The following is a 22,803-nucleotide window of genomic DNA, read 5'->3' as shown; positions in this document are numbered from 1 at the left end:
TAGGTAGACGAGACCACTCCATTAAAAAAATACTAAATACCCTTAATTTAAAGAGAGAGGCATTAAATGTAGCTATTTTCGATGTATGTGTAATGTATTTAGCTTGTTTTTCCACTGTCCACAGATTAATACTGTTAATTTGCAGACATTTATGAACAGTTTTATGAACCTAGTTCTTTTATATACATTCTAACTTTGTTATTGTACATGGAAAAAATAGTATTTTAACATGAAGTTACTGTAGATAGACTTGGCTATTTCCTAAAATAAATAATGTATACTGTGAAATTACAGAGATTAATCTGAAAGGTATCTGATTTTAATGTTTTTTACGGTAATATGCATGTTGTTTTACAGTATAATGGGCATTTATCACTGTAATACACTGCATTTTAATTAAATTTGACTATTGAATATTGTATGTAGTTCTGTGATATGGTTATTTACTGTAATTTTACGGTATCTGTTTGGAAACTTTGCTGCCAGTGCTCTTACAGTTTTTTTTTTACAGTTTTTATAATACTGTAAAATTACACAGATTAACCTGAAGGTTATCTGTTTTTTAATTTTTTTTGACATAATATGTATGATATTTTACAGTATAATGGGCATTTATCAACTATTATATGCTGTATTTTAATTATATTTTACTGTAAAAATCTGCTCTGTTTTTTTAAAGTTATTGTATGTACTTCTGTGATATTGTTATTTACTGTAATTTTACGGTATCTGTTTGGAAACTTTGCTGCCAGTGCTTTTCCCGTTTTTTAGTTGTTTTTTTTTTACAGTGCACTGTGCTATTTTGATGACTCTCCTGCAGTTCGCCAATTTTATCCTTCAACATCAACACACACACACACACACACGCACACACACACACACACACACACACACACACACACACACACACACACACACATATGTGTGTGTGTGTGTGTGTGTGTGTATATATTTATATATTTCTATTTGTATGTAGCAGCAGGCCCCAGCCTTTTCCACTTAAAAAGATTCCATGCTTTAAAAAGCTGTGTTTAAAACGGAGACAGTTCAGACAAGTTTAAAAGATTTACATCCATTAAACAAAGCATCATCAATCCCAAGACCATTGACTCAGAATAGCACTCACAACATCCTTCCAAACAAAAGCTTTGCCTCAAGATGTGAGATATTTCTGAATAAACTGAATACAAAAAGTTGCTATCCTGCTTTCAACGTGTATTAAACCTTGCCCCCCTTCCTCCGTAGGCAAGAAAAAAGCAGCCTGAGGTACCCAGTGTAGTCTGTCCCAAAAAAATCTACTAAAATTGCCTGTATTGTTTTTAATTAAGCCACTAGGTGGCTCCATACATCAGCCCTCCACTGATCTTCGGCACACTCTCAATGTCTTGGTACAAAACTTTGATCATAGCTACGAGACCTGGGTTGAGACCAAACCACTCCAAGATCTTCCAAAGGTAGAGGTGTGCAACCCTGTCAAACGCTTTTTCTTGATCTAATGAAATGAGACCAACATCTAAACTCAAAGAACTAGAGATGTCCAAAACATCCCTAATAAAAGACACATTGTCTACAATAGACCTGCCAGTCACACAGTAGGTTTGGTCTAGAGGAAAGGCCTGGTCCAGCACCTCTCTGAGTCTGTTAGCCAGAGCTTTGGACAGCATCTTGTAGTCTATGCAGAGGAGAGAAACTGGCTGCCAGTTCTTTATGTCCTGTCGATCTCCTTTTTCGGGCAGCAGGGCTATCACAGCTCTCCTGCAACTTCAGAGCAAAGACATTTCTTTACAGCTTTCATTCATCACTGCCAGCATGTCTTCACCCAATTCCTCCCAGAATACCTATGAAAAATAAATGATAAATGATGATTAAAACAATAAAACCTGTCCAGCCGAGCTAAAGAAATAATGTTGTCTCTGACATGAGCCTGTGTGTGCTGCCTTTTGTCACGCAGTCTCCTCCAGATATCCACCAGATCTTGTGTTTTGACAAAGTGGTTCAGCACTCTCTGTGATGCTCTATGAGGTTCAACATGGCTCCTATCTACATGGTCATTCTGAGTACAGTTAAAATCTCCTCCCAAGAACAAAAAAAATCATCTGAATTACAACCCATCAGTGTGTCATTCAGCACATTGGAGATTCCTGCTCTATCCGGACCAACGACAGGTGCATATAGATTAATGAAGACAGCAGTGTGATGCTCAAACTTGGCTTTGACAACCATGAGTCTCCCCTCCATCTTGTGCTCTACCTCATATGAGATTGGTAAAAAACTTTTAGGATGCCAACCCCCCCACTCAGTGAAGTCAGAGAGCTCAGACACAACTCACACTCCCATTCTGCCTTCCAGTCTGTTTCATTCACTGCATCACTATGTGTCTCCTGTGCCAACATCACATCAATTCCTTTCATCTTTGTAAACTCATACAAAAGTACTCTTTTCCTCACATCCCTTGCTCCACTTAAATTCAAAGTGGCAACTCCAAACTTACTAATGAGAAAAGAGGAGAGGACTACCCATATACACAGTGTCAAAAGAACAAAGACATTATTCTGTTTCCTCTCCATCATCATTATTCAGTTCTTGTCTGACTTTGTGTACAAATTTCCTCAGCCTGTACTCTTTTTCATTCAGATAGACCTCCTTTCCCTCTGTACTTCATATTTAACCTGGCTGACTTGATGAACAGCTCTTTGTCTGGGAAATAATGCTCCACTTTCACACCTTTCACATTTTTGTTTTCTGTAGAAACAGTTTCATTTCTTCCACCCCATAAGCGTTCTTTGTTTTCCCATCAGAGGACACGTCTCTTCCCCAGTCATCAGACCCCTCCCCTGAGCTGAGCTCAGGCCCTGTATCCTTCTGTGTTTTTAGGTTCTCTTTGCCCCAGTCACTTTTTTTTGCTTGCGACCCAGTTACTGTGTCTTTCAGTTTTCTTCTCTGCCGAGTCATCTTCAGACTCTCCTTTTCCTCCACTATGTCCATATCTACTGCCAGCCCCTCCTCCGCCCCACCCTCCCTACCTGCATCACTTCTTCTTGAATGTACCTGTTTTACAGTAGGACTGCTGTATTCCTGAGTATTGCATCATTGTTGTTGTCACAAACCTCCTCACTCTGTGTGCACTGATCAGCCTCAGTTCTACTGACAAGCCACATCTCTTCCACCATCTCCACCACTTTCCCTGACTATTTGAGCTTCTTCCACATCTCCACCCCCCTCATTCTCGTCTGGCTGCAGAGACCCCTCTCCATCCTTATTGCGATTTTCTGTTTCATCGGTCTGCTTAGAGACCTCTCCATCCTTATTTCCCTTTTCTGTTCCACCGTCGACATTTTGCCCCCATGGCATTTTTCCCCTCACACTTTTCCCAGCATCACTCCTCCAAGCACCTGAAGACTCTCCTGGGCAATCCCTAACCAGGTGCCCCTCCTTTCCGCAGCCATAACACTTCATGTTCTCTGTTGTTACATAAAATGTGTACTTAAACCCATCTCACGGTTGCTGTTGTTCGTGATCATGAAGAATTGCCTTTTTTTATCTGAGACACAACTTCCCCATATCTGGCCAACTCTTTTACAATCAACTCATCACTTATGAACAGAGGAATGTTTGACAGCATCGCTCTTTTCACCGGGACAAATCTGTCTTTCACTACAACCCTGTTTACTATGACAGTGTTGGCTGTCAAATTCAAATAGCTTTATTGACATGAACAAAGATATGTTCTTGCCAAAGCAGAAGTAAGTTTACATATTAAACATTTAAGAAAAGATTCACACATTAAACATGAAACACAAAAATTCACACATATATGACATATTTTATATACATATTAAATAAACAGGTGTCATATATGCATGTTCTACTGAGGCAGTCCATTGTTATACAGTCCAGTTCTTTACATTTTGGGATCTTATGGTGGTTTTAGTCTCTCAGGCTGTGGCAGGCAGAGACATATTTAGCTGCCAGAGGAGCTGTTGTCCTTTCACCCAGGAGGGCGGACAGTTTCCCCTATGGGGTCAGCATCAGGCACTGCATGAAAAACCACATTTACGACCAGTAAACCCCTGCGAAGTTTGTTGATTATCGGCAATTTACGGGAAGTTTACGGGGAACTTTGCCGGCTCCGAATATGAACCATCTGTTGCGAAGGTGCCAATAGCTCTAATTAGCACATGAATGCTACCGACGTTGATCTTCTCAGGCTGGCCTGCTGGCTTCACCAACAACCACTGGATGATTCCACAGGCATTTTAAAAGGATGTGATTGGATATCAACTCCAATCACATGAGTGAGTGATCATGCGATTGGATGGCATCTCTCCAGCCGCTCTTGCAGTGTCTGGCAGAACTGGGAGAGCTAGGACACTCCTTCTTGCTTCCAGCAGCTATAAATACAGGTATTAATATAATATTAGTACTGCTAAGAAACAATAACACATGATAACATATGTGAGCATGTTTGTCAAAAACAATGCAGCTAATAAATAAAATTCAGCCTATTTTTACACTGTTGTGAAAATAAAGCGGCATTCATGTAACTCTTACCTGCTTCCTTCTCTGTCCGCTGCGATCTGAAATCTTCACAGCTGCTGCCTGAACTGAAAGAGCTTGCTGGGCATACCTGAAGCTCCTCCGCACCATCTCATAATATGTCTTACAGGCCACTGGAAGAAAATATATATTCGTTTGAAATAATTAAGACAGGTTTCAGTAAAAACAACAAGAAACAACAGAAAGGGGTTAAAAAAAACATACATAAAAAGACTTCCACATCCACACCATCCATGTCTGGACTCCCAGTTAAAGTCGGCATCAAATATGACGTCACCATTTCGTTGTGGGGTGAGTTTAGTCTGTAAAACACAAAAAGTACAAACACGTCATGCAACGTTTATAGTTACTTACATTCTGCAGAATATTTCCTATATATTTCTGTGTATTTTATTAACTTACCCCTGCTCAGGTTCATATCGCCTGTCGTTTCTGTCACTATTGTGCAGACGTTGCACCTTTTCCGGTGCAGTAAATTTAGAAATATATTCACAGATTCGAACTTCCGGGATCAATAACTCCCACGCGAAAATTTGTTACACAGCAAACGATACCTCTTTCCAAACGTGGTAACACAGACAACAAGCTACAACCTACTTTTTATCAAAATAAGCCGTCCTCTGTGTAGTATGAATTACATTGGTCTCTATGAGCAGCCGGCAGCGAGACCGGAGCGCAGGGACCGTCTACAAATGTCTATACCAATAAAAAACAATAAAAGATTATTCAATAACTTTACTTCTGTTAAGTGTAGTGCCACCAAACTCACCTCACACATTCATTGCATCCTGCTGGTTATACTACATCATTTGCTTTGGAGAAACGTGCTTTCACATAATTTTGGGGAAATTTTAGAGGGAATAATATTCAATAACTTCACATTAATAACTTGTTGTGCAACCAAAATCCCCTCACACATCAATGATCTCTGCCTGGTTATACTACAAAACTTAGTTTGGGAAAATGTGCTTTTGCATAATATTTGGGAATTTGTCAAGGGAATAATATTCAATAACTTCACATTAATAGTGTGTAGTGCAACCAAAGTCCCCTCACACATCCATGGCCTCCTCCTGGTTTTCCTACAACATTTAGTTAGGAGAAATGTGCTTTTGCATAATTTTAGGGAATTTTTATTGGGAATAACATTCAATAATTTCACCTCTATGAAGTGTAGTGCCACCAAAATCCCCCCATACATCAATAGCCTCCTCCTGTTTATACTACAACACTTAGTTTGGGAAAAGGTGCTTTGACAGAATTTTGGAGAATTTTTCAAAGAATAATATTCAATAATTTCATGTTAATAGAGTGTAGTGCCACCAAAATTGCCACACATCAATGGCCTCTTCTTGCTTATACTACAACACTTAGTTTGGAGAATTGTGCTTTTGCATAATTTTGGGGAATTTTTCAAGGGAATAATATTCAATAATTTCATTTCTATAATGTGTAGTGCCACCAAAATCCCCTCACACATCAATGACATCCTCTTGTTTGTACTACAACACTTAGTTTGGGAAGAGGTGCTTTTACATATTTTTTAGGATTTTTTCTAGGGAATAATATTCTATAACTTCACTTCTATGAAGCGTAGTGCCACCAAAATCCCCCCACACATCAATGACCTCTGCCTGGTTATACTACAACACTTAGTTTGGGAAAAGGTGCTTTTGCATAGTTTTTGGGAATTTTTATTGGGAATAATATTCAATAACTTCATGTTAATATTGTGTAGTGCCACCAAAATCCCCTCACATATCAATGACCTCCTCCTGTTTATACTACAACACTTAGTTTGGAGAATTGTGCTTTGCATAATTTTGGGGAATTTTTCAAGGGAATAATATTCAATAACTTCATGTTAATAATGTGTCATGCCACCAAAATCCCCCCACACATCAATGGCCTCCTTCTGGTTACACTACAACACTTAGTTTGGAGAATTGTGCTTTTGCATAATTTGGGGGAATTTTTATTGGGCATAATATTTAAGAAATGTATGTTAATAACATGTACACTGTAAAAAAGGTTTTTTATTTTTTGCCAGCAATACATAATATGTTATGTTGTGTCAACCAAAAAAATATATATATTAATGGGACTTGAAATATTATGTTGTTCTGACTATTTTAATGGCTAGTTGCCAGAACTTGATCTTCAACAAATATTTTTAAGTTTTGAAAACTTCTGTTAAGTTGTGACAGGTCACGTGGTATGAAAATGATTGAGAGCCCCTGTAGGTTGAACCTGTATGTCCAAAGCCCCTGCAGGTTGAACCTGTATGTGCAAAGCCCCTGCAGGTTGAACTTGTATGTGCAGCCTCTGGCATAACCCCGGGAAACAGATGTTAGGGAGCACCCGGACACTGGCACAGGACACAGACATATTGACACACGGATATATGGATTCACGGACACTAAAACGGTGAGTCAATTATTTGAGAATAATTTGATAGTTTATTTGTGTGTGTATTGTGATTTTATCTGCCAGCAACAGAGTCTACATTTACTGTCTTCATTGCGTGCTTCAGGTTCATTGTCAGGAGTCTTGCTAACTTCATATCAAGCTAACTTTAGTGTCAATTACAACCTTTGATCCGTTAGTCAGGGGTAATCATCGTCAGCTTGCTCCTAGTGAGTGGCAACTGACACATACATGATTTAACAATATAGTCTAAAGTTTATCCAGTTAGCATTGCTGTTGTCAATGTAGTTTTGTGCTAACGTGAGCGGCTAAGCTAATGTTACTGAGTGCTGCTGACTCCGCGCACACTGTCTGCGGATGTTTGAGGTTTCATAGTCGTGTATATGGGGTCACATTTAAAACAGGTCAATGTGAATATTTTGGCGCGATTTAAGTTAGTGTGCGTAAGTGTGCGCGCGCATGTGCGTGTGTGTTTGTGCTGTGCCTCCGCGTGAGAGCGAGACGTCAGGTGGAGTGCATGGACATAATATACGTAGACGCCTCATTACGTGCTGGAGAATAATCCAGCGTCGCCGCCATATTGGGTGGGTCTCCGCTAGCACCAGAGCCAAGCGCAACACTGCCCCTATTTTATTTATTTATTTTATTTTATTTAGCTTCCCAGCCCCAGTTACAAGCTTAACAGGGTAGTGTAAGACGCTGGAATGACCTGGACTTTTAAAGCTAACTTTTCCAGGCCTTAAAAAAAAAAGAAAGAAGGAAAAAATGTTCTGAACAGGAATATATGGGAGCTTTGTGTGTATGTATGTATTAAAATCAGTGTATATCACAAACATCAGCAGTTTCAGTCCAGGCTATTATAGAATCTTTGTCATCCTAAAGCTGTGAACAGTTGTTTAAATTTAGACACGTCAGGCCGGACAGGGTGTGTGTGTGTGGGCCGACACATGATGAGTTGGCCAAAAAGAAAAAACCTTCCTCGTTTCGACAGTTTGTTTTGGTAGTGTTTTATTCCAACACAAATGAGAATAAAAACTTACTCAAAGTTTAATACGCATGTCAACAGGTTATGCGAGATGTCTGGTTTTTGTGCGTGTGTTGTGCGCGCGCACGCACGCGTGCATGTGCCTGTGCTTAACTTTACATTAAATAAACTCTGCGCTCAAAAACAAAAATGAAGAAATTCTTGTGTTATTGGTGTGTACAGAAGGGCCATGATTTTGTGTGTGTGTGTGTGTGTGTGTGTGTGTGTGTGTGTGTGTGAGAGAGAGAGAGAAATCAAATAAACAATCAAACTGTTTCTGTATTAAAATCTAAAATTAATTAATTTATACATTTATTAATATGCCATACCATATGTTTGTATTATGCTCTTTAACAAAGACAAAGTATTTCAGCATGAAAGCATTTGTTTTTAATGTGTGACAGCGTCCTGTATCATAACTACATCTCTGACGTTTGTAACAAACCAAACCGTGTGAAAATCGGGTAAAAATTAGAGGAGTTATGATGATTATAGTAGGTGGACATACACCTTCCTCTGTAGAAATGCATGCACTGGGGACGCATGGGAGACCCATCCAAGATGGCGGCCGCGCTGAATGTCAGCTCCAATAGGAAGCGTCAGTCAATGAGGCGTTTATGTATATTATGTCTATGGTGGAGTGGTTGACTGACAGAGATGAGAGACGGTGAAGCGCTATTCATATGTATTAACCCTTGTGCCCTCCTCAAATTTTGTACCCTCTGGGTTTATGGACATTTAAATATTTCAGTCATATTTCACTTTCCAGGTGTGTTTTCATCTTTTTTGTCAAAGCTGCAAAATCAGGGAGTCCAGGATTTGGTCTTTTTTGCAGGTTCTGGGCGACATTTGCAAAATAACTAACCTACTCTTAATTGCAGATCCTGATAACTATCTCAAATCATCACAACAGTCTAATTTTGTACAGGACATATCCAGCGGTCTGCCATTTTAGGGCTGGGCGATTAATCGAATTCTGATTGTAATTTCGATTTTGGCTTTTGACTATTATAAAAACGGGATAATTTTGTTTTCAGGTGCAGCAGGTGCATCTTGTTTTTACATGCTGCTTTTATTGTGTTTATCATAATTTTTACTTGATTTTAATTTATTTCTGGTTAGTCTGTTCAATTATATTCAAAGCTGAGTTCTGGTTTTATAAGTGCTTTTTCAAAATTGTTAATAATCGTGTTTAATAATCGTGATTTCAGTATCAATCAAAAAATAATTGTGATTAGTATTTTTACCATAATCGTCCAGGCCTATGTCATTTAGTGTCATTGTCTGATGGATTCTGTTTTCCACATGCATATGTTTCTGTGGATGTCTTAAATTTGTGTCCCTTGTGTCCTTAAAAAACAAAAACAGTAGTTGTGCGCACATCCAATCCTGTTTTAGGTCAGGTGCCGGATAATCAGGAGATCCAAACAGAGAAAAAAAGGAGGACCAGACTGGTCGAAACGTTGCTGATTAAAGATTTTGGGAGCCTTAATTCAGTGTGTGGATACTCCTCCTTATTTCTCTCCTTGTGTCCTTTTTAAACACGTTCTGTCCTTGTTCTTTTCCCAGCTGCTGTTCACAGTGAAGATGTTGTTGCGTGTCATAGTCGCTGCAGATGATATCAGACGTCTTGACCTCATGAATGTTCCTGCAACTGTTGATGAACTACAAAATGTGCTAGCAAGAGAGCTTGGAATCCAAGGAGCCTTTGTCATTCAATATCAAGATCCTGAGTTTGGATTTGAACTTTGTAACCTGACCAACATTAGTCTTCTTGCCCCGGAGAAAGCCACACTACAGCTTATTTTCAGAAATGCTTCCATTCCAGTTGAGGATCTTTCAGATAATCCTGCTAATGCCCCTGCTGATGATTCTGCAACCATGTCTTCATCATCATCTGTGTCAAGCAGATCTGGATCCTGGCCAGCAGAATTTATTACACCTACGTTCAGACATGATATTGCCCTCAAACTTGAAGCTGCAGATAGGAAGTTTGAAGAAGATGGTTCCCTGATGGTTGTGACCAAGGACATCAAGGCTGATGTCTTGGAAAAACTTGCTTCTAAGATCTACAGCTACTCTGCCTATCCCACTTGCTCTCAATTGAAAGCAGTTGCACAGGCATTAGTGGAAAGGCATCCCTGCCTGAAGGAGCCAGGGTCAGCTCATGGCTACTATGGATGGACTTTGAGCCTGCAGTTTAAGATGGGGATCTTCAGACAGAGACTTGGCATTGCAGGGTGTCCTGAGCTTTCTGTGAACAGTGATAGAAATACACAAGATATTGGAGGAAAGAAGCGTAAACTGAAAAAACCGAGGCGATCTGAAACCAACTTTCTTCAGATGTCGCCGAAGGGAATGACAGCATCAAGTCAAGAAAAGGAGAGGGACTTCATACAGATTGAGGTCAAGAAGAGACGTCCTGATTGGGCATTGATTGACAATGCCATGACAGCCACGTTTTCCATGAGGAGGAAAGAAATAGTGGAGGAAGAGCCACAGGTATCTCACATCAAAACAAGATGGCCGGCACTCTTCACAGAGACACAGGTATGTATATTGTGTCCTCCTTTTGAAATTTATCCCAGTTGTATGATGGTGCAGATACATTCATTAAATTATATTAGTGATTAAAGTGTTGCTTCTACCTGTTTATTTTTGTCTTTGAGATTGCACTTGAGTTTACCAGACTGGTCTCCGTTGACCTCAAGAGGGCTTTCTTTGATGGCCTAGACCAGCACATGCCCCGCTTCCTTGAACTGTATGCAGATCGGAAGTCTGAGGCTAACTGGAAGCTTCGGCAGTTGATGGATAGTCTATCGAGGAATGTAAGTGTAGCAACTTGTAATTGGACTACTTAAACTTGGTCCACACATCTTGCTTCTGCCTCAGCCTTTGCTTTTGCCACCCCCTTTTCTACAGTTTTTCCTTGAGAATGCCCACTAATTGTATATTACATTTCATTTTTCTGTGGTTATGTTATTTTGTTGTTAGGACTCAAACCAGTGCAGGAGAGCAGCAGCCTTACTGGGGCTGCCATACTTCCTGAAAGAGGACCCATCTAATTTTTTGAAGATATGTGCGGTATGTACTCTGTCCTGTGCTAGAGGTTGTATCACACAGACTCACACACACAGACAGACTCTCACAGACTCACACACAGACTCTCACAGACTCACACACACAACCAGATTCTCACAGACTCACACACAAACGGACTCTCACAGACTCACACACATAAACGGACTCTCACAGACTCACACACACAACCAGACTCTCACAGACTCACACAGACTCACACACATAAACAGACTCTCACAGACTCGCACACAGACTCACAAACTTGCACACACAAACAGACTCTTACAGACTCACACGCACAAACTGACTCTCACAGACTCACACACAGACTCTCACAGACTCACACACACAACCAGATTCTCACAGACTCACACAGACTCAGACACAGACTCACACAGACTCAGACACATAAATGGACTCTCACAGACTCTCACAGACTCACACACATAAATGGACACTCACAGACACGCACACAGACTCACAAACTTGCACACACAAACAGACTCTTACAGACTCACATGCACAACCAGATTCTCAGACTCACACAGACTCAGACACACAGACTCTCACATCTCACAAACAGACTCACACACACAAACGGACTCTCACAGACTCACACACACAAATGGACTCTAACAGACTCGCAAACACAAATGGACTCTCACAGAATCACACTCAGACTCTCACACACAAACGGACTCTCACAGACTCACAAACACAAATGGACTCTCACAGACTCTTACAGACTCACACACACACACAAACGGACTCTCACACACAAACAGACTCTCACACACACCTGTCAATGTTCTGTAAACAATTAAATGTGAACGAATGCAAACAAAAAAGTTTTTAACTGCACACCATATTTGGAACATTATCAACTTAAGCTTTTTGCTGCACAGCAAAATGATATAACTCCCATATTCCTATATGGAAGTGCATATGTGTCTACTACAATCTCGCTTTTCCAAATAAAACAACTGTTTTCTTTACATAACATTGCTTCAAAATGTATGAATGAATATAGTATCTTTAATGATTTTCAATCTCTAAGCCAACAGTTCCTGAGGGCGAAGTCACAAGAGGCATCGCCGTTGGAATTATTGTTGTCACAGAAAAGGTGGAAGAAGCCTTCCTACAACCTGAGGAAGTCATTGATGTTGCTGTCATTCTGGAGGAAGAAATTGTTCTGCAAGCACTCCGTGATATGCCAAACGCTGTGGCAACAGTGATGGGGTTGTTGTACATACTTAACATTGACTACCCAAAAGCGATGAAATACACATTTGAAACTATCCAGCGTGTTTTCATGGGGATAGGCTCTGAGGCTTGCAGTGCAAAGGTACATGGATTGAAGAATAAATTGCTCCAGTAAGACAGTCACTGAGTGTCACTAGCTGGACCAGTTGTTAAATCCTTGAGCTGGATGCATAGGAACACACACACACACACACACACACACACACACTCACACACACTCTCATACTAACACTCACAGACTGGATACTTAGTGGAATGGTTCAATCATTTTATTTTTAAATGTTAGTGTCATTTGTTTATGCTCATTTGTTATGTTCTCACAGACTCACACACAGTCACACACAAACACAGTCTCTCTCACACGTGCACACACAGGCTCACTCACACTCATTCACCTACTCACACACAGTCAGACTTTCAGTTACTTGTTCTGAAATTAAAGAGCTGGATGCATTGTGGAACTGTTCAATCATTTAATGTTTTAACTTGAATCCTGACAGATCAAATTTTCCGTCACCACTGTTCTTAAGCCCAAAACTTTTTTATGGGGCAATGTTAAATGTGTCATGAATGTAATTGTATTGTTGGATAAGTTAATGGCGTGGGGTCTGAAAGAAACAGCAAGTGCCTTTCAGGAATTAATTTGGTCATGTTGTGAATATACTGAATAAAATGCTATTAGAACTTGAAATTTGAAATTCTCATCATTTACAAACTAAGCAGTATTGTTTTGTACAATCTTGTGCTTGAAAAACTTACTTGTAGTTGATTAAACCTGATAGTATTTGTTGGGGAAACTTAATATTAGTTGTTAAAATTTGATACTATTTGCTGGGAAAACTTAATTTTAGTTGTTTAAAGCTGATAGTATTTGTTGGGAAAACTTAACATTAGTTGTGAAGACTCGATAGTATTTGTTGGGAAAACTTAACATTAGTTGTGAAGACTTGATAGTATTTGTTGGGAAAACATAGTATTACATGTTAGGAAAACTTCTTAATAATTGAAGGGACAAATATGCATTAGTACGCGTAACAGATTTTTTTATGCTGACACCACTAATGGAAGAGTAGGTGAAACTCAAAATAATTAATGCAAATAGTTCACTCATTTTTTTAAGTTGAGACAACTAATCATTTTTTACGGTGTAGTGCCACCAAAATCTCCTCACACATCAATGGCCTCCTCCTGTTTATACTACAACACTTAGTTTAGGAAAAGGTGCTTTTACATAATTTCCGGGAATTTATCAAGGGAATAATATTCAATAACTTCATATTAATAACATGTAGTGCAACCAAAATCCCTTCACACATCAATGACCTCCTCCTGTTTATACTACAGCACTTAGTTTGGGAAAATGTGCTTTTGCATAATTTTGGGGAATTTTTCAAGGGAATAATATTAAATAACTTCACCTCTATGAAGTGCCGTGCAACCAAAATCCCACCATACATCAATGGGCTCCTCCTGGTTATACTACAACACTTAGTTGGGAGAATTGTGCTTTTGCATAATTTTCTGGAATTTTTATTGGGAATAACATTCAATAACTTCATGTTAATAGAGTGTATTGCCAGCAAAATCCCCCCACACATCAATGACCTCCTCCTGTTTATACTACAACACTTAGTTTGGGGAATGGTGCTTTTCCATAATTTTGAGGAATTTTTCAAGGGAATAATACTCAATAACTTCATATTAATACCATGGAGTGCCACCAAATTCCCCTCACACATCAATGACCTCCTGCTGGTTATACTACAACATATAGTTTGGAGAAATGTGCTATTACATACTTTTTGGGAATATTTTAAGGGAATGATATTCACTCCGGGCTGCACGGTGGCACAGCAGGTAGTGCGCGTGCCTCACAGCAAGAAGGTTGCAGGTTTGATTCCCGGGTAGGGCCTTTCTGTGTGAAGTTTGCATGTTCTTCCCGTGCATGCGTGGGTTCTCTCCAGGCACTCCGGCTTCCTCCCACAGACCAAAAACATGCTCATTAGGTTGATTGGTGACTCTAAATTGCCCCTAGGTGTGAGTGTGAGTGTGAATAGTGTGTGTATGTGCCCTGCGATCGGCTGGCGACCAGTCCAGGGTGTACCCTGCCGCTCGCCCGTTGACAGCCGAGTTAGGCTCCGGCCCCCCGCGACCCCGACAGGGATAAGCTGCATGGAAAATGGATGGATGGATGATATTCACTCCTCCTTGAACCGACACCTTATCGAGGAGTTTGAGCACCCGAATGATCCTAGAGGCTGGGTTGTCTGGGGCTTAATGCCCCTGGTATGGTCTCCCAAGGCAAACAGGTTCTATGTGACGGGTCAGACTAAGAGCAATGAAAAAGACTAAATCAAGGAAGCGTACGTCACCCGGATTGGCGTCACCAGGGCCCCACCCTGGAGCCAGGCCTGGGGTTGGGGCTTGCCGGTGAGCGCCTGGTGGCCGGGTCTTTGCCCACGGGACCTGGCCGGGCACAGCCCGAAGGAGCGACGTGGGCCCACCTTCCCGTAGGCCCACCACCCACAGGAAGGATCAGAAGGGGCCGGTGCTATGCAATATGGGTGGCAGTCGTGGGCAGGGGCCCCGACGACCCAAACCCTGGACAACGACTCTGGCTATGGGGACATGGAATGTCACCTCACTGTGGGGGAAAGAGCCTGAGCTAGTGCGGGAGGTTGAGCGGTACCAGCTAGAGATAGTCGGGCTCACCTCCACACACAGTCTGGGCTCTGGAACCCAACTCCTTGAGAGAGGCTGGACTCTCTTCTACTCTGGAGTTACCTGCGGTGAGAGGCGGCGAGCTGGTGTGGGCTTGCTTATAGCCCCCCAGCTCAGCCGGCATGTGTTGGAGTTCTCCCCGCTGAGCGAGAGGGTCGCTCCCCTGCGCCTTCGGGTCGGGGATAGGTCTCTCACTGTTGTGTCGGCCTATGGGCCAAACAGCAGTGCAGAGTACCCGGCCTTCTTGGAGTCCCTGGGAGGGGTACTGGAAAGTGCTCCAACCGGGGACTCCATTGTTCTGCTGGGGGACTTCAATGCTCACGTGGGTAGCGACAGTGATACCTGGAGGGGTGTGATTGGGAGGAACGGCCTCCCCGATCTGAACCCGAGTGGTGTTCTGTTACTGGATTTCTGTGCTAGTCACAGTTTGTCCATAATGAACACCATGTTCAAGCATAAGGGTGCCCATCAGTTCACGTGGCACCAGGACACCCTAGGCCAGAGGTCAATGATAGACTTTGTAGTCTTATCATCTGACCTTCGGCAGTATGTCTCGGGTCACAAGAGAGGGGCTGAGCTGTCAACTGATCACCACCTGGTGGTGAGTTGGATTCGCTGGCAGGGGGGGAGGCGGGACAGACTTGGCAGACCCAAACGTACCGTGAGGGTCTGTTGGGAAATGTCTGGCGGAACCCGCTGTCAGGGAGGTTTACAACTCCCACCTCCGGGAGAGCTTCGACCAGATTCCAAGGGAGGTTGGAGACATTGAGTCCAAATGGACCATGTTCTCCACTTCCATTGTTGATGCAGCCGTCTGTAGCTGTGGCCGTAAAGTCGGCAGTGCCTGTCGTGGCGGCAACCCCCGAACCCGGTGGTGGACACTGGAAGTTAGGGATGCCGTCAAGCTGAAGAAGGAGTCCTATTGGGCCGGGCTGGCTCATAGGACTCCTAAGGCAGCTGACGGGAACTGGCAGGCCAAGCGCGTGGCAGCTCGGGCGGTTGTAGAAGCAAAAACTCGGGTCTGGGAGGAGTTTGGGGAGGCCATGGAGGAGGACTACCGGTCGGCCTTGAGGAAATTCTGGCAAACCATTCAGCGCCTCAGGAAGGGGAAGCAGCTTTCTGTCAACACTGTTTACATTGGAGATGGGGAGCTGTTGACCTCGACTAAGGATATTGTTGGGCGGTGGAAGGAATACTTCGAGAATCTCCTCAATCCCACTGTCATGTCTTCCATAGAGGAAGCAGAGACTGGGGACTTGGAGGCCGATTCATCCATCACCGGGGCTGAAGTCACTGAAGTAGTTCGCAAGCTCCTTGGTGGCAAAGCACGGGGGGTGGATGAGATCCGCCCTGAGTACCTCAAGTCTCTGGATGTTGTAGGTTTGTCTTGGTTGACATGCCTCTGCAACATCGCGTGGCAGACGGGGACAGTGCCTCTGGACTGGCAGACTGGGGTGGTGGTCCCTCTTTTTAAAAAGGGGGACCGGAGGGTGTGGTCCAACCATCGGGGGATCACACTCCTTGGCCTCCCTGGGAAAGTCTATTCCAGGGTACTGGAGAGGAGAATCCGGCCGAGAGTCGAACCCCGGATTCAGGAGGAACAATGCGGTTTTTGTCCTGGCCGTAGAACACTGGACCAGCTCTATACCCTCCACAGGGTGCTTGAGGGTTCATGGGAGTTTGCCCAAACAGTCCACATGTGTTTTGTGGACTTGGAGAAGGCATTCGACCGTGTCCCTCGCGTCATTCTGTGGGAGGTGCTCCGGGAGTATGGGGTTGGAGGCCCTCTATTGAGGGCTGTACAGTCCCTGTACAACCGAAGCAGGAGCTTGGTCCACATTGCCGGCAGTAAGTCGGACCTGTTCCCGGTGCATGTTGGACTCCGGCAGGGCTGCCCCTGTTCATCATTTTTATGGACAGAATTTCTAGGTGCAGCCAGGGGCCGGAGGGGGTTTGGTTCGGGAGCCGCCAGATTTCGTCTCTGCTTTTTGCAGATGATGTTGTCTTGTTGGCTCCCTCGAGCCAGGACCTTCAGCATGCACTGGGGCGGTTCGCAGCCGAGTGTGAAGCAGCTGGGATGAGAGTCAGCACCTCCAAGTCCAAGGCCATGGTTCTCGACCGGAAAAAGGTGGCTTGCTCCCTTCAGGTTGGGGGAGAGTTCCTGCCTCAAGTGGAGGAGTTTAAGTATCTTGGGATCCTGTTCACGAGTGAGGGAAGGATGGAGCGTGAGATTGACAGGCGGATTGGTGCAGCAGCTGCAGTAATGCGGTCGCTGTACCGGTCTGTCGTGGTGAAGAAGGAGCTGAGCCGAAAGGCGAAGCTCTCGATTTACCGGTCAATCTACGTTCCTACCCTCACCTATGGTCATGAACTTTGGGTCATGACCAAAAGAACGAGGTCCCAGATACAAGCGGCTGAAATGAGTTTCCTCCGCAGGGTGGTGGGGCACTCCCTTAGAGATAGGGTGAGGAGCTCTGTCACCCGGGAGGAGCTCAGAGTAGAGTCGCTGCTCCTCCACATCGAGAGGAGTCAGCTGAGGTGGCTCGGGCATCTTTATCGGATGCCTCTTGGACGCCTCCCTAGGGAGGTGTTCCAGGCATGTCCCACCGGGAGGAGACCCCGGGGAAGACCCAGGACACGCTGGGGTGACTATGTCACTCGGCTGGCCTGGGAACGCCTCGGGATCCCCCCGGAAGAGCTGGGGGAAGTGTCTGGGGAGAGGGAAGTCTGGGCGTCCCTGCTCAGACTGCTCCTCCCGCGACCTGGCCCCGGATAAGCGGGAGAAAATGGATGGATGGATGGATGATATTCAATAGCTTTACTTCTGTTAAGTGTAGTGCCACCAAAATCCCCTCATACATCAATGACCTCTGCCTGGTTATACTACAACACTTAGTTTGGGGAACGGTGGTTCAACATAATTTTGGGGAATTTTTCAAGGGAATAATATTCAATAACTTCATATTAATAACATGTAGTGCCACCAAACTCCCTTCACACATCAATGGCCTCCTTCTGGTTACACTACAACACTTAGTTTAGAGAATTGTGCTTTTGCATAATTTTGGGGAATTTTTCAAAGAATAATATTCAATAACTTCATGTTAATAGAGTGTAGTACCACCAAAATTGCCTTACACATCAATGGCCTCTTCTTGCTTGTCCTACAACACTTAGTATGGAGAATTGTGCTTTTGCCTGATTCTGGGGAATTTCTATTGGGAATAATTTTCAATAACTTAATGTTAATAGTGTGTAGTGCAACCAAAATCACCCCACACATCAATGACCGCCGGCTGGTTATACAACAACATTGAGTTTGGAGAAATGTTCTTTTGCATAATTTTTGGGAATTTTTATTGGGAATAATATTCAATAACGCTCATGCTAAACAGGATAAGCTTTAATTACAGTGATGGTGCAGTTGCGTTTCAGTCTGCAAAACCACTCCACTACAGGAAAAAGAAACCTTTGGATGCTTAATTCATTTGGAATTAATTCCATTCCATGATTAATAGTAAGTATTTTTTTTTTCTCTTTCTGTCGTTTTTGTTGCTGTTCCTCTCCTTTTCATTCTTTAAGAACTGTTCAGACTTTGAAATACACATGCCTTTTGACCTACTATCTTCTTTGTATGTCACTACAGAAGTGTTAAGAAATTGAAGTGCTAAACAACGGTATTACTTTTGTAGGTATTTATCTTAAGTAAATACTGTAGCATACAAAGCCAAAGACACAATACATGTTGAACTTGTTCACAATGTGTAAAAGTATTGATGTTATACCTATTTATCATTAATTGGAATTACGTTTTTCTTATTGCTAATTGTGTTTATTACATAAAAGATTCTAGCCTTCCCTGTCCCTCTTTCACTAGGTAAAAGACAATGGGAAGATTTAAAAAAGGAAACAGAGCTCAGAGGAAAGATTTGTGGGCAATGTCTGGTGGACTAGAAGCTTTCGTGGAAGCAATGAGGAGTGTTGGTATTTTAAACAGAGATGCAAGCTATTCTTCAGCAATGTGGTCTGAACTTGCCCTAAAGGTATTTGGTGAAGATCTCAACAAAAACCGTCATTGGCTGTGGGTCATTTGGACCAAAAATAGAAATGGAGTAAGAGATTTAATCCGTTCACAACATGAAAGGTCAGAGAGGGCTGAAGCTGGTGAAACAAACAAACTACCTGCAAATGAGACAAAAAAGACTGAGATGTCAGATGACGACATGGAATGCAAGGATGCAGAAGACGAGCAAGAGGTACCACTGCAGAATGTGGGACAAACTGAAGAACAGGTATCAGATAAAGATACAGAACAAAGTGATGCAGAAGACAAGCAACAGAAGGTGGTGTTCAAGAAAGAAGCCAAACGTAAACATGGAAAAACACGGAACAAAAAAACATGGAGGAAGTTGCCAGTTATATCAAAGAAGTTTAACATTACAGTGGATAGAAAAAAATGGGGAAAAATAGTCCCACTTCCGGGTTGAACAAAACTGAGGCAACCATGGACCAATGTGTTATACAAGAGTTTCAGAAAAAAAAATCCCTGTTGTACCCTGGCCTTCAAGAGTCAGCATGTCAAATCTCCTCAAAGTTGTAAAATTAATGGTCCATATTTGAATATCAGTGCAGTTTGTACATTCCCCTCATGCAATGCAAAATACTCCTTTAAAAGGATGAAAGAGCCAGTAGGGAAAACTCAGATCAAGATATCTGTGATACAGAGAGGAAAAATCACACAAAAAAACTGAAAGAAAATTCCGACCAGCTGCATACACAAGAAGAGGAAGAATTGCAAGAGCTTTGCAAAAGGGAGTGAGCCAAGTCTACTATAGTAAACTTAAAAAAACTCCCATTGCTGAACTATTATCAGGAAACATAACCCGAAGTTTGAACAAAAGTGTTCTTAAAGTTATTAGTTCAGAGGTTAGAAAGGGAGAAAGAATTCATGACGATGTTTTCATGGAGATGTATCTGACTCAGACAATTATGAAGGAATATGACTTCAATAATGTGTAGTGTAATTAATGTAATGTTGCATCCAAAGTTCCCGGTCAGACCAAAAGACTCCTTTACTACTGTCTCACCCTTCCTGGAGGTGGTCGGAACGCACCTCCCCTACCAGTCTGTGAAATGCTGACAAATGAGCACTCTATACCACCAATAACATTCTGGCTGATGAAGTTCCTTCGAAAACTGTCACAGTACACAAAGCTAAGAGTAAATCAGGTTGAACTGATTACAGCTGGGCACTACTCCAAAGCGTTCTTCTGGCATTCAACAAGGAGAGTAATACCAGACTTGGACCAGGCTTTTGCTATTTGTTCTAAACTGAAGACATGGAAGGACATCAAAATGTTTACAGTGCTACACCTACACTCTGCACACATAATCAAAGCTGTCTCACAGTCAATTGGAAGAAAAACAGCTGACAAAGGTCTGAAGGAATTTGCAACATTTGCATTTGCCAGGCTGCAAAATAGTACATCAATGACTGCAGCACTCAAAATCTTCTGCTCTCTGTGCACTGTATTAACAGGCAAACACAACACCGACACTGTCCAGAGTAACCTGACCTAAAGCCATGCAGGACTTAATAAACAAAGGCAACCTCTCCAACATGGAAGATGTTGAAAAGGTAGAGGACAGCCCCTTAGCTGAGGTGGAAGATGATGAAGAAAGGAGAAATGCACACACAATCATTGGCAGATCTCCTTTCACACATCAGTTCAAGAAGGTCTTGGAGGAGGTGCAGAATGATTTGGAAAAAGAGGGTGCTGAAGGTACACATGAAGAGGAAAAACCGTACTTCTGCCCTGGCATTGTCGATGTCCTTTTTGAAAACTACATTGGCATTTTTCCCCTTTGGAGTGGTCTGCTGTTGGGGAATTTGAGAAGGTATGCATCTGACAAAGAAGATGACACCTTTGGCCCGGGCAAAACAAGGGACACCAACTGCAATGTAGAGAGATGGTTTAGAATTGTAAAACAGTCAATTCTGAGAAAGCAGAGGCAACTGAGGCCGGGACCTTTGTCAGGAAAATGTATGGTTCTCTACAGGGAAGATACAGAGAACACAATACGTCTCATAACTAGTGCTGTCAGGCCATTAAAAAAATTAATCTAATTAATTACAGGATTTGTAATTAATTAATCTAATTAATCACATTTTAATCTCATATCTGCTAAAGGTCCCCAAATAAAGAATTTGAATTCTAGGACATAACAAAATTGTAGTGCATGACTAATCAATTGAATACACCAAGAAGAGAAGATTTGATATCCACATTTTTATTGGTGAAGTGTGCTTCATAAATGAAATTCAAAAGAAAAAAGGTCAAGCACATCAGCAAACCAATTAGGCCAGGTGCATTATTCAAAAATGCAATAAAACGGTAGCTGGAAATTAGAGTCAGATGACGCTATCTGAAACGCCTCTTTTAGGCCCTCGTCTTCCACGATTGAAATTGGCCTGCAATCAGCAGCAACCCACTTTGCGATTGAGTTTGTCAGTTTTTCTGTCGTGGCTTTGCTCATTCGTTTTCCTAACTCAGCAAGTGTGGGTTGGCGGAGTGAGCTCACGGTAGCACTAGCGGCACTAGCAGCAACTACATGTTGATGATGATAATTCAGGCTGGAGCTGCTACGGTGATAGGAAAATTCTTTTTTACACAAGGTACAAATCACTGCGTTCTTGTTAATAGTCCCGTCTTTGTTCTTTTTATAAATAAACTTGCCGTTCAAAGGTCCAAGTAGGCTTGCCTCGCTCTCCGGTGTCGCATGCATGTCTGTTGTCACCCTGCTTTTGACTAGTGGCGCAGGTAGGATGCGACCTGCCACTGCAGCCTACGGGTCACTCAAAGGGCCAAATTTAAAATGCTTGCGCATTGACTTGCCACTCATAATTAATTGCGTTAATTTTTAGAGCACGTTAATTTGCAGCATAATTAATTAATCTAATTAACGCGTTAAACTGACAGCCCTACTCATAACTTTTCTGAGCAGTTACTCCTTAAACCCTCGGAGCCAAAAGACATCACTCAGTCTCAGGAGGGTTGGGCAAAGGGAAATGGAGCAACACCCAACACTGCCAAATCCAAATTTTACACTGCTCCCAAGACTGTTCCAGTTCCGAAGAGAATAAAGTCAACTCAAATAGCAGAAAAAGATCATCCGAAGAGCACAGATGAGAAGAAAAGTAGAGATGGCCTCTCAAGTAAAGCATCTGAGCCCTCTGCAGAGGTAATGTTTGGCTGATCACTGAAATAAAATGTATGCTTAAGATTGAAATCAAGTCATTGTAATCTTAAGAGCCTTAAACCACTTAGCACTATAACATTTATCATTATTAAAGGAGTATTAAGAAATAATCAAATCATCTGTGAGTCAGCTGTATTCACACAGAAAGTGTGTTCATACCTGGATAAAGTTCTGCTTGTGTAAATTTGTCGCAATAAAATTCCAAAATTGGAACAAATAGTCATTAATAGAAAATGGTTAGGGATAGTTTAATGACAGCTTATCAGAACAACACAATTTTCAGCAGAGTATTGTAAAACTGAAAAAAGAATGCATTTGTTAATCCTGCATGAAATTATTACAGTCTTATTTTTCATATCCCTGTAGGTTGACGCCCTTTTGACATGCAAACCAACTGAGGTTGTTGTTGCTGTTGTAAAACCTGCTGACCAGAAGCAGAATTTTACCCTGCGGCACAGGGAATTTCAGAG

This window comes from Chaetodon trifascialis, chromosome 8 (assembly GCF_039877785.1).
Source record: "Chaetodon trifascialis isolate fChaTrf1 chromosome 8, fChaTrf1.hap1, whole genome shotgun sequence".
NCBI lineage: Eukaryota > Metazoa > Chordata > Actinopteri > Chaetodontiformes > Chaetodontidae > Chaetodon > Chaetodon trifascialis.
Note: the sequence above shows the minus strand (reverse complement) of the source record.